This window comes from Mustela erminea, chromosome 4 (genome assembly GCF_009829155.1).
Source record: "Mustela erminea isolate mMusErm1 chromosome 4, mMusErm1.Pri, whole genome shotgun sequence".
In the NCBI taxonomy this organism is placed as follows: domain Eukaryota; kingdom Metazoa; phylum Chordata; class Mammalia; order Carnivora; family Mustelidae; genus Mustela; species Mustela erminea.
Window position 1 is genome coordinate 87788968 of NC_045617.1, and position 13262 is coordinate 87802229.

Here is a 13262-nt window from a genome sequence, read left to right on the forward strand (position 1 = left end):
GTAAAGCTGTTTTTTTTTTTTAATTAGCAGATGATCCAAAATAGATTTCAATTCTATGAGACCAAGTTAAGAGAAAGAGTCAAAAGCTCATTTACCAGGGAAGAAATGAATTCTACAGCACTCCAATTGTGGTGGCCTGGAAAATCCAAAAGGTGGGTTACAGACGGTCCTCTGTCTCCATTATTGGCTTATTTTCCTCTCTCTATTTCTCCTTTAATAAAATCAGATTATAATTGTTGGCCTCCGCCCCTAGTGCGCCATGGGATCTCAGAGAACTGAGACCATTCCCTGTTGTTCTCCTCTACCGCCTGGCACCTGGTTGGTGCTCAATAAAGAAATGTTGAATTAATAGAAATCTTATAAATCCTGGTCTCTTTTATCTAAAGATCTGACAGTCTCACAAGAAACTGCTAACACTAATTGCCCTGGGGAGAGGAACCAGGTGGTTAAAGAGGGAGCAGGAGAAACTTTCTGTATATTCTTCAGTACCTTTTGACTTTAATGCACGCCAACTCTTCACCTGTTCCAAAAAGAAATTAATTTAACTTTTTAAATTGCTTAAAAGTGTGACACCTATTAGCAAAGACACCAAATCCATGCATCTGATGAAAGAGAAAAGAGTAGAATATGACAATGGTCTTCAGAGAGCAGACTTCAATAGCAAACCCCTTAGTTGGACACTCAGGGCAACAGGATGCAAAGCCCCTGGGAAGGAATAGTGGTGACATTTATGGATCCCTTCCCATACCTCTAAGGAGACAATCTTATCTCTTTCTTTATTCTTGGTTATGACATCAGGTCTCCTGGGCACTGCCAACCTCAGCAATCAGACCACTGTCAGTACAGGAGTCATTGATTCATCAGGATTGTGCTACATTCACATCTTCACCAACACACCTACCTGTCCATTTGCAGGCCACCAGGACTGCAGGAGCCATAAACCAAGAAGGAACCTCTGAGCGTCTCATCAAATGACTGGTACAGAATGTGGGGAACAGCCCCAAACACCCAATGAGAGACACGTCTGAAAGTCTGCAACAGACACAAACCTCATCCCCCATGCCCTCTGAGCCTCTCCTTGTAGGTGTCACTCCTCTCCCAAACGCCCTCCCACATAAGGCTCCTAGACCCATATAGTGTACCTCTCGGTGCTAGGCAGTGACCCATGTGGCAGTGAAAAGACAGACAGCATTGAGACTCAAATGTCCCCAAGGGACATCACCCCTCACGGTGAGCCAGCATCAGGTAAGTGCATACTTTGAAATGACCTGTTGTTGTCCCTGCCTCCTCCTCCCCATTCTTCCTACATGTGCCCTGGAGGCAGGTCTCTGTCTCCCAACCATCTATACAAACCCTCAGCACAAATGTGTCACGTGGCAGGCACCCAGGATTTGTCACTTAACTGACACTGAGTGAGTGAGTACCCACCAGTGCCAGGGGCTGCTCTGATTTATTTCATCCTGGTATCAGTCTTACGAGGCAAGTGTTATTATTCCCATTTTGCAAATGAGTCACCAAGACCTTGAAATAACTTGCCCAAGAGCCCACAGCTACTAAATGACAGAACCAGCACTCAAACCCCACAGGCTCCAAAATCCGTTAGCTTAACCAAGAATGCTATGTCATGATTCATACCAGAGACATGACACCGAGGAAGAGAAAGAGAGGAGGTGGGTGCAGCAGAAGAAAAAAAGATGAAGAGAAAGGGGATCGAGAGCAGGAAAGACGGAGGGAGGACAGGAGCTTGCCAGGTCCCAGGAACGTGTCCTCCACTTTGAGAGGCAGCAGCTGTATCTGGTTGGTGCCTCAGAGGTCAGGGACCCGCCCAGGCTGTGCAAACTCTCAAGAGACTGATGAATAAGCCAGAATATTAGCTCATTAGTACCAGGGAGAACTGTAACTTCTGAGAAAACCAGAACCTCATGTCCATTGGTGGGAGGCCTGCGCACGTGGGAAATGAATGACTCTCATCCGAAGACTGCGTAGTAAGCAAGGACTCTGCCAGAGATGAGCAGGCTGATACTTAATGGCTCGTGTCGGTGAGTTATGATTGCCTGATGCTCCGGGTCCTCTCGGGCCTGCCTGTCAAGCAGAGCGGATGTTCCTGTCAGCCAGATGGGCCCCCTTGCCCTGGACAGCACAGGGGAAAAAAAAAAAAAAAAAACCACCTGACAAATCACGGATCCTCCAAGTTCCTTTCCTCTCAGTGATACACGGACCACCCCCCTTTAGTTAACACATTTGTTTCCCAGACAAGGCACATTGGGATTGATTACATTTCACAATTGATCAGGCTCCATGATCACAGATGCTAAACTTCATTATGCATGGATTCTTCTTACTAGTTTTTCTCTCTGAGGACAACCAAATCCTGAAACAAGGGAACAAAACAAAACAAAACTCTCCTCTTGGGCCTGTGGGCTGACTGTACCTTATTCTTGGTCCTAAAGCTGATTTCAGCCCCTGGGTAGGCTATAGCTCTCCATCCCAGGAAAGGGTCTGATTTTTGTCCTCACAGTGTGATGATATGGGGCCTCGGTTGAAAGTGGGACATGATGGGATGGGGTGGAAACCAGGCCTGGGGTGTGTAGGTACATGCCAACCCCAGTGTGAAAGAATGAATGTAATTTAAAAAATAAAATTATGACTCCCCTTAAGCAAATCTGATTTCAGCCAGGCTGTTCATAAAAGCTGTCAGTAGGCTGCCTAGCTTAGAGAATTTCTGTGTTATGAGACAAAAATCCCTTACCAAGAGCAAACTTTTCCACTACGCCTGCTTAAAGTAATATTTAAAGCTACTGGGCACCTCTATATTCTAGATGCTATGTCAGATTGCTGCATGCATGCCTTTGTTACTCATTCTGTGTAATAAATTACCCCAAGACTTGCAACTTAAAACAACACACATGTATTGCCTCATGGTTCCTGTGGTTCCAAGCACAATTTTGCTGGGTCTTCTGGTTCCCAGGAGCCCACAGTCTTATCTCAAATCTCCACCTGAAGGACCCATTTTCAAACTCACTCACATTGTTGTCAAAACTTACTTCCCCTTGAGCTGTGCGAGTACATTTCTCATGGAGCTGTCATGAGCTTGTGGCACAAGACCTCCACTGTTCCTTTCCATGTGCACCTCTCCACAGAGCATCTTAAAACTTGGAAGCTTGCTTCCTTAGAGAGCAGAGAGTACCAGAAAGAGAAGGTGCTAGCAAAACAGAAGCCAAAGTCTTTGTAATCTACTCTTAGAAGTGCACCCCAACATTTTGCCATATTCTGTTGGTTAACATTTAGTCACTAAGACCAGCCCATGCCCAAAGGGAGGGGATACATAGGAGGTGAATACCAGGAGGTGAGAATAGTAGGGAGTCATGTCAGAAGCATATGGTCTCCTCAAGACATGGTCACAGTGTGTGATCTCCTCAAGGCAGCCCTATGATACAGAAGCTACTATTAGTCTGCATTTCACAGATGGCAGAAGCTGAAGCTCGGAAAGGATAAGCAAGTTGTCTGAGATAACACAGCTCATTGATGGTAGAACCAGAACTCAAACACAAGTCTGTTTTAATAACAATTCCCTAAAACTCAGCCTGGTGAGGGAAGTATCTGGATTCAAGTGATTTTCCCATAGTGATCCCAAGATTCTAACCCAAAAAGGGCCACCCATGCTGTCATTGGGTAGGGTTGATTGCCACTAATTTAGCACGAGACCTGTTTGAAGAGAACCCAAATATTAGTGACCACCGCATGAAGACCAATATCTAGACCTTCCCCATTCTAGACTTCTAACTTCAGACTCACCGTGGAGCTGGCTGGTGCTCCCCCACCTTGGCTTTGCCCTTCTTTCCGTCACGGGCTGGTTTCCATAACCTCTCATCATAACTTGTGATTGTGTCTCTATTATTCTCCTTGGCAACCTGTCCAATGATATGACTCTGGAACTACCTGACTTAGTGCAGTAATATCTCATAGATGTGTGTCAGACACTACTCTATGTAAAGCATTGAGTGATGCAGGGGAAAATCAGATATGTATGTTGAACTGCACTGTCCAGTACAGTAGCTACCAGCCATGTACAAGTGCTAGTGAGCACTTGAAAAGTGGCTAGTCTGAAATGAGATGTGCTAAAACTGTGAAATAGCTATTTCAAAAGTTTCTTTGAAAACAAGTAAAATTAGCTCATTAATAACTTTTATATTGATTACATGTTCAAAGGTAATATTGGGGATATTTTGAGTTAAGATAAAATATACTACTGAGATTAATTTTCCTTTTTTTTTTTTTTTTCCTTGTGTGTGACTTGTTGTACTTCTCTTGGGCAGCACTGGTCGAGAGGTAGAGGGCTTATTCTGTGCCAGGCCCTGTGTTCAACACTGAACACAAATTGTTTCATTTCATTCTCATAAGAAACTCACACAGTGGGGGCACCTGGGTGGCATTGTCTGTTAAGGATTCAGCTCTTGGTTTTTGGCTCATGTCATGACTTCAGGGCTGTGAGATTGAGAACCGTGTCAGGCTCCATGCTCGCTCTGAGTCTGCTTGAGATTCTCTCTCCCTCTCCCTCTGCCCCTCTCCTCATGCTCACTCTCATTCTCTCTCTTTCTCTAAAATAAATAATTAGGGGCGCGCCTGGGTTGCTCAGTCGGTTAAGTGTCTGCCTTCAGCTCAGGTCATGGTCCCAGGGTCCTGGGATCGAGCCCCGCATCGGGCTCTCTGCTCAGTGGGGAGCCTGCTTCCTCCTCTCTCTCTCTGCCTGCCTCTCTGCCTGTTTGTGTGCTCCCTCTCTCTCCCTCCCTCTCTCTCTCTCTCTCCCTCTCTTTCTCAATGTCAAATAAATAAATAAATAAAATCTTTTAAAATAATAATGATAAAATAATATAAAAAAATAAAACAAAGAAGTCTGAAAGAAAGGAAGGAAAGAAAGAAAGAGGAAGAGTGTGTGTGAGGGAGGGAGGGAGGAAAGAAGGAAAGGAGCAGGGAAGGAAGGAAGTCCACACAATAGACATCATTATCTCTTTTACAGCTAATGTGGTGACCAGCAGCGCTGAAACAACTTACCCAAAGTCCCACAGTAAGTGGGTGAGCAAAGTCCATCAGAGAGATGAATACACATCTGTCTGTTCAGTGAGAGAGGAACAGGACCAGGAACAGGACCACGAGAAAAAGTAGTCACTACCTTAGAAGAGCAAGGAAGCCCTCTAGACAGAGGTGATGCTTAAGGTCGAGTGAGCCTGGGAAAAAGACATCCATGGACCCAACAAACAGAAAGGACTTTTGAGCAGAGGAAGAGTAGGTGTGGAGTTGCAGAAACATGAAAGTGCATGGTGTGTTCGGGGAATGACAAGGGAAGAGAGGGCTTGAGCTCCAGGAACATGCATGGGGAGATGCGTTGGGCAAGATAAGCCGGGACACCATGCCCAGGAGTTTGGACTTCATCCTGAGAGTCCGTAGTCTCAACTCTGGCTGCACATTGGAATCTTTGGAAGAGGATTTTTAAAATAGCAATGCCCAGGTGCCCTCCCAGAACTGTTAAATCAGAAAGTTGAAGGAGCTGATGTCAGGGTGGCCCAGAGCCCAGAGTTTGTTAAACACTTCTGCAAGTGCTTCGAATGTGTGACCAAGGCTGAGAACCTCTCCACGGTAGTGGCAGTCTAAGGAAGAGCTTTACGAAACGGAGTCCAAGCATCACAGTTTTTTGTTAGGAAGATCGTACTGAAGGTTGTGTGAGAAATGGATGACTGGACTTGAGAGACTGGAGGCAGGAAGTCCGGGCGGGGTTCTACTGGAATAGCCCAGGCCAGGGATGCTGAGTCCTAAGGGTATGTGGCTGATCGCATGCCTGGTCAGGAGAAAGACTGCTGTTATGCCTGTGGCCATCTTCAGCCTTCACCTCTCAATCATGCATCTCCAGCCTCCCATTCCCCTGCCTGTAGATCTGTCCCATGTGGCATCCCATGGCCACCTCCACAATAGTTCCTGATTGGAACTATTCCATCTCTGCAGAGCCTGCTTCCCCGGGTTCCCTCATTCTCCTCATGGCTCTCTGGAAACCCCATTCGACATCACCTCCTCCCTCTCCCTCTCTTTCCACATCCCTTTGGTCTCCAAGGATGGTCGCTTCTACCTGCAAAGGCCCTCAGAGATGCTCCTTCAGTTACTGCTCTGAGGAGCATCATGATATTCCCTGTGGCGACCACCCCGGACTGGCTGCTCCAAGCCTTTCTCCCCATTCCCTGTTTAGAAATGCTGACATTTAAGGATCAGACAGGGAGATTTCATTTTGATTTAGGCCAACTTGTGGAACCCTGACTGCACATTAGAATTAGTTGAGGGATTTTTTTAAAGTCCCAGTTTACAGGCCCTGCTGCTTGAAATTTTGATTCAGTAGGTCAGGTGTGTGGCTCAGACATTTCATACATACATATAAAATTATATGTGTATGTTACATATTAGAATCACCCAGGTAGTTACAATTTTTTATATATTTACACTTACCCAAGGTTATTCTACTATACAGCCAGAATTAAGAAGCATAACCTGAAACCAGTATGGTCCCTGGACCAGCAGCAGCCTATCTGGGAACTTGTTAGAAATAAAATTCTTGGGCCCCACCCCAGACCTGCTAAACCAGGACCCTAAGGCCCAGCAATCTGTGTTTTAACAAGTCCTCCAAGCTTTGATAAGCACACTCAAATTTGAGAATCACCGGTCTAAATTATTCACATTAATCCCATTCCTATTTGGAGTGATTGATTTTCAGTGGGCCTGTGACCTAGTCCTGACCAACGAAACATGAGGGAAAGTCTTCTTACCTAACAGAAAAAGGAAGTTACACAAAAACAAAACTCTTTCTCTAACGTATATGCTTACTGTGGGGAAGATGGCTGTTCCGATGTAAGGCTATAATGGTTGGTGCTATGGCAGCCATCTTGGGACTATGAGGAGAAAGTAGAGAGCATCAAAGGGAAGCGAATCCAGACTCTAATGATCTTGAGCTGCCAAAATAACCACCACTCCTGGAATTTTCTGATCTCATAGTTGATGTGAGATCATTAAATGACATTCCTTTTTAAGCCATTTTTAGTTGCCTAGTGTTTTACCTGTAGCCAATAGCATCCTAATTTCTATAGCCTCCTGTTTGCCACAGCTCCAGGCTGTCCCCTTCAAACCCATCCTACTGTCAAGAACTGTGAAGAGTTTTTGGTCTCACCCCACTTATTACAAGCTCATGACTTAGCCTGGCAAAAGGCACAAGGCCTCCTAGGTCAGAGGTAAGGAACTATTTTGCCTTTGTGTAACCCATAATAATATTTATTATGTAGGGTACAGCAAGCAGCATATTTGCATGGGTTTCCCCTTGTCTCATAGCCAGCTTCCATGGGTCCAGAAGGAGAGCTCAGACAAGGGGCAGCTTCCATGGGTCCAGAAGGAGAGCTCAGACAAGGGGCTCTTATGACGCCTTAACTCCACATCTTTCCTCACCCTAGAATCAGGGCTTTACACAACCCTCCTCCAACTTACTTCTCTATGGGATCCCTGGATCGTCTCTGCGCCCTTCACATTTCCCAGACTATGTAGTTTCCTCCACCCCATCTGTTGTTTTGCCCCTTTGTCCTTTTGTTCATGTTCCTCCCTGGGCCTGGAATGTACTCTTCCACCCCCCTCTGCTCCTGGGGAAGTCCTGCCCCTCCTTCAGGCCCTGTGAAATGATATGACTTTGGTGGAACTCGAGGGTTCTGTCTCAGCTGGACAGCCCCTCTGCCTCCTTTCAACCCACAGGGGTTGTGAACTTCTCTCATGATTCTCATCTTTCTGGGCTTCTGTTACAGTTCTCCCGGGCTTGTCTTGTCCCTGCTACTGGAATAAAAGCTCACAAAAGCAGGAACTGCATGATACTCCCTTCTGTCTCCCTTTCAGCCCTGAGCACTGTTACAAGCTCTGTAACTAGTGTGATAGTTTCCCCCCTAAATATATTTGAACACCATGGCTGCTTTTTCCTGACTGAGGCAAATGAGCCAGTCCTGCTGTGACTATATCACCACCAAGCTATTCCATTCTGCTGCTACCTTTGACAGCAGAAGAGGGATGAGGTCTTCCTGTCCCTGGAACTGATGTCATTTGGTGAGTCAGCCAAAGGGTAAACAGGCAGCATACAAGTCTATAGGGAAAGTGTGTGGTGTTGGGAGTGTGCAGAATCCTACAGTCCTTTGTGGAGCTTCCAAAACTGTAATGAGAATGGGTCTCAGCTTTGCCCACTCAGCTTTGCCCACACACTTCTGCCCCTGAGGGAGCTGGAGGAGCCTGGGTTAGCCTGGAGTCCTCGACCCAGGTGGGCTACACAAATACTATCTTCTGCATAATCATGAAAAGAAAAAAGTTGACATGACCTGCTTTAGGGGTGTCAAATCCCTACACCCCTAAGGGTACTAGCATCTTGAGAATTTAATCCTACAAAGGCTTAGACTGTCATAGCGATAAGCACCAAATAAAGGGATCTGTTAAGAAAACGGGAGGGGATAAAAATGCGGGTTGAGATGAGAATGGACAGGTTGACAATGGTGATCATGTTGTGTTGCATCAGGACTGGGATGGATGAGAAGGAATGAGGGCAGAGGGCCTAGCAGGAGCTGGGCAAGAGCAGAAGGTGATGGACTGGAAACGGGTAGGATTGGTGTGAGCCAAAAACGGGTTGGATGGGGTAGGGGAGTCGGGCTCCTACCAGAGAACCGCGGGCTTTCCTCAGTGTCTTCCTTCCTCCAACCTGACTGCATCCTGACTGGTAGCTGAGCACAGACGAAACTCGTTCCCATGTCCAAACTACATGACAAAATCAGCACTGCCTGGTGGACTCCACTTAAGGCCACGTCTGTGATTGATCCCCCTCTGGAAAATCCCCTTAATCATGAAGATTCAATGTCCTGTGACCTACACTGCTTTTTTGCTTTACTCCCCGACCCTGGATAGGACTTCAGGATCCCCCCACCTTTTAAACACCTAATGTCCTGTTTATATTTCTACACTGAGTTTGTCCTCTTTCTCTCTGCCTTCTTAGGGCTGTGATAGGCCACACGGCTCTTCTGCCCAGTTCTTTTTTGCTCCTGTTACCACGAGTCACTTCTGCTCTCCCATAGCTCTCTCAGCAGCTCCATGTCCTTTGCAATTTCAGCTGAAATCAGACTCCTTCTCTCTTGCTTTGCTTTCCCACCTCCTGTGGCCTCACTTGTCATTTATTATTTAACTCAATCACCCTATTACCTATGCACAGGAGCTGGTTCTGAATACGGCTGGTATGAAAAAAATTAAGATCCAAACCGGAAGTAAACTCACCTTTTCTCAGCCCACCTCCCAGCTCCATTGTCATTCTGCTCCAGTCCTGGGCAAGGCCCCCAGAGGGGTCAGCCGGTGAGCACGGATCTGCCCAATTAACAACTTCTCAGGTCGGACCCAGCGGAAAATTTTCAGATGGCTATTTACAGATAGCCTTAAGTTTATGTAAAAAACATCTTCCTGAAGGTGGATGTTTGAATGAAATCCCATATGTAATTCCAAATGTAATAAGGTGAGTGGAAAATACACAGGATGATTGTTCAGGGACCCGTTCCATTCTCTAGTTAATGTTTGTCGTTAACTTACTTCTGAACCTTTAGATCCTCTAGACCTCAGTTTTCTCATCTGTAGAACAAGGGTTCCTCAAATCCCTTCCAGTGGGAAATTCTAAAAATCACATTTATCCAGTGAGTCGCATGATTCAATTGGAGGTCCATTCCCTTCGTCAAAATCTGGCTCACACCTAATCAATGGGTAATAAGGAATATACTTACTATGCTAATGCTCCTCATAACTTTAGATTAACCAGGTGAACCCCTCATTGTATAGATGAAGAGGCTGGAGCCCAGAGAGGTAAAACAGCTAACCCAAGGTCACAGGGCAAAGGAGGGGCAGAGTCAGACCAGAACTCACTACCTTCTGCTCCTTATATGGTGTCTGAAGCCTAACTGCAAATATCTTGACCTCCTTCCAATGAGAGGTGGGCCCATGTTGCCTTCATGCAGTTGGCCTTGGCTTCCACCAATAGAGTACATGCAAGTCATGCTATATGACTGCCAAGGCAAAAGTCATAAGGCCATGCAGCTCCAGCCTCCCCTTCAGCAAACACGTCCTTGCTCTCTGAGCCCTGAGCCTACATGTAGGAAATCCCATGATCCTGAGACCTCCATGCTGGAGACGCCACATGGAGACAATATGGACACTGTCTCCACCAAGCCCAGCCCAGCTGCCAGACATGAGTGAAGAAGCCATATTGGAAGTGGCCTCCAAACCACCACAGCTGAAAGTATCCCCAGCTACTCGAGTCCTCCCCTGAAGCCCCAGACACCACAGAAGAAAGAAGAGCCATCCCTCGTGTCCTTTTCTAATTCCTGATCCAAAGAATCCAAAAGAATAATAAAACAGGGGCTGTTTTACATCACTGAGTTGTGGGGTGACTTTTTACAAAGCCATAGATAGTCCCGGGAATTAGTGAACTCTCACACTAGCTAATAACTGAGCTTTGGGCTCTCTGCTGGAAGTTTGTGATTCAGTACACAGGTTAAAGGTGGAGAGAGGTACCCCTGCCTCCACCCCAACTCCCCTCCCTGAGCCCAAATTCTACCTCTGGTGCAATCATTCACACAGGCTCCCACTGCACTCCTCAGGCTGAATTCCCTCTCCCCCATCCCACTCCTTTGTGTATATCATGGATGTTGGGCTTATCGTACTGGCTGACTTATTGATGTCTTGTCTTTACTAGACTGTGAGCTCTATAGGGGCAGGGCTATGTTCTATGCATTTCCCTAGGGCCATATCTAGCAGAGTGGTGTGGAATATGTGTGGAAAGAAATGTGCATGTGTGTGCATGTGGGATGAAACTGGCAAAGACCATGTCAGTTGCTTGCCCCATCCTGGATAAGGAAAGCAGACCCAGGACCTCCTCCTTATGCTCCTCCAAACAGGGCTCACTTGTTTTCTTTCCAGGCAGACCCCATCTGCTTCACATCAGCCCAGGAGCAAGGAAGGGGAAGTGCTGTGTGCTGCTTGCGGGGACAGAGAAAGAGCAAAACTCAGCCAGCCAGGACTGGGACCAGGAGACAATCGAACCATCCTGGAGAGTCAGATGTGTGTTTTGTTAGTTGTTGCCTTTATGAATGTACATATCCTGAAACCCTGGTTGATTTTCTTGTTCAAACATTGGTTTAAAACTGTTGGCTCTGGGAGAGGTGCTGTCCTTCAGCAGGTTCTGTTATAAACTTTCCAACTCCAAGGTCTGATTCAGTGGGAGCTGGAAAAGTTCCTGGTTGCTAAGAGACCAGAGAACAAATTACCAGCTCACAAAAGACCCAGCTAAGGCCAGTAAAGAAACAAAACAAAGCAAGGTAGGAAATGAGCCTCCTCAAAATCAAAATAAGGTAAATAAACTGGCTGGAAAAATGGCTTATTGGAAAAGACAATTATAAATATTCTTCTCACTGAAATGTAACAAGGCACTATAGGTAGCTACACTCTATCTTTGTGTTTTTGTCAGTTGAAGAAAACAGCAGGGAAGCCTCTTTCCAGTCCTGAGATTCTGAATCCATGAGTCAGAGGGAAAAACACACTGCCCCAGTTGATAAGGAGGCAAAAAAAACCATGAAATGAGGCTGCCTCTTTCATGAGTTCTCCCCTCCAGGAGAGTGAATAGGCTGTCTGGGGCTGTGGCCCAGAAACATCCCTGCAAGGCAAACAAAAGGCTCCTTCCAGGAAAGGGTTCTCATCGCTGAGGTGAGGGGCCCCGGACACACGTAGGGCACCGACCCCCAAAGAAGCAGGACAGACCCATCAAGTTCCAATCTCACCATAAACAAGGATGAGCAGCCCCTGGGTTTGTAAAAGGAAGGAACAGTGAAGAAAAGTACCAAACAGGTCCCAGGCATTTGTTATGTTAAGATGCTTTTATAACTATGATTGTTCAGTCATACCTTTTCTGGACGGATGATTTAATAAAATATTCAAATTCTTTTTTTTTTCTTTTTTTTTTTAAATAAAATAAAATATTCAAATTCTTTTTAATGATAAAAAGAAAAAGGCATGCTAATCCCTCAGTGAACCACATTTACACTGGAAATTCGGGTCTTCAGACAGAAAGATCTACAATCCCACTGCTGTGCTAGACAAATAATAGGAAGATCTAAGTGGAAATTACCAGTCTCTGGACAGAAGAGTTTGGAAAATCTTGGGTGACCACAGAGGTGACCAAACATTTGGGTTTTAGAACTCAGATAAAAAACTGAAGTGGGTTTAAAAAAAGAGAGAGAGAGAGAAGAGAAAAGAAAAACAAGGGGGCTGTGGCATGCAGGATATCAGGGAGACAGAAACTGGGAGAAAATTCAGCCAGCCAGAAGGAGTGTGCCAGGGAGTTATGGAGTGATGTGGTTACAGCTCTGTGCCTGAACAGCTTCCCTGATCAATATTTGTCGGACAGCAAAAGAATTTCAGAATATGATGAATCGAACAAGACGAAATAATCTATAGGGAAAAAATACAATATCCCACACAGCAGCTACCTTCAAATCTTTTCTGACGACCTTGTTTGTTGACTTCAAATAGCACTGCAACTTCTGTGCCGTAGTATTGTCCCCAATACCCAGCCTCCCTCCCTGTGAAAGAAAAACTCACCACCATCCCTTGGCCCAAGAAATGTGAGCAGAAGTCACTCATGACGCTTTTAGGTATAAGTTTTAAGAGCGTTATGTGGTTTTCTGGGCTTGCGTTCCCCTGCTCTCATATGACCATGAATGTTTTAGAGAGTGAGTGCCTTATCCCACAGCTGTGGGCCCCGAGAGGAGGAAACATGAAGCAGGGCTGCAAGGGGACCTCAGTGGACACACAGCCACAGAGCTCTGTGGATGCCACAGAAGAAAACCTATCTGACATGTGTGCCTCTCACGTGACTGGAGTCACCCGTACCCAGACTTTCTTGCTATCTGGCCATAGTGTCACCAGCAGAGAAAAGTCACTGTGCTCCAGGTGGCCCACTCAGAATTCAGACTTGTTGCCCTGTGGATTCCCTTTCCTAGGAAATCGGGGCTGGAGGTTCTGAAGCCCTGCTGTTTGGTGTGGTTCAGAAACCAGAGAGCCTAAAAACGAGCCTGCACTGTGTCTCTCCTTCTCTCCTTCTCCCAAGACCCCACCCTCAATTCATACCACACCACCCATTCCCTCACCTCCTCCCCCTCCCTTTTCGTTCATGTGGC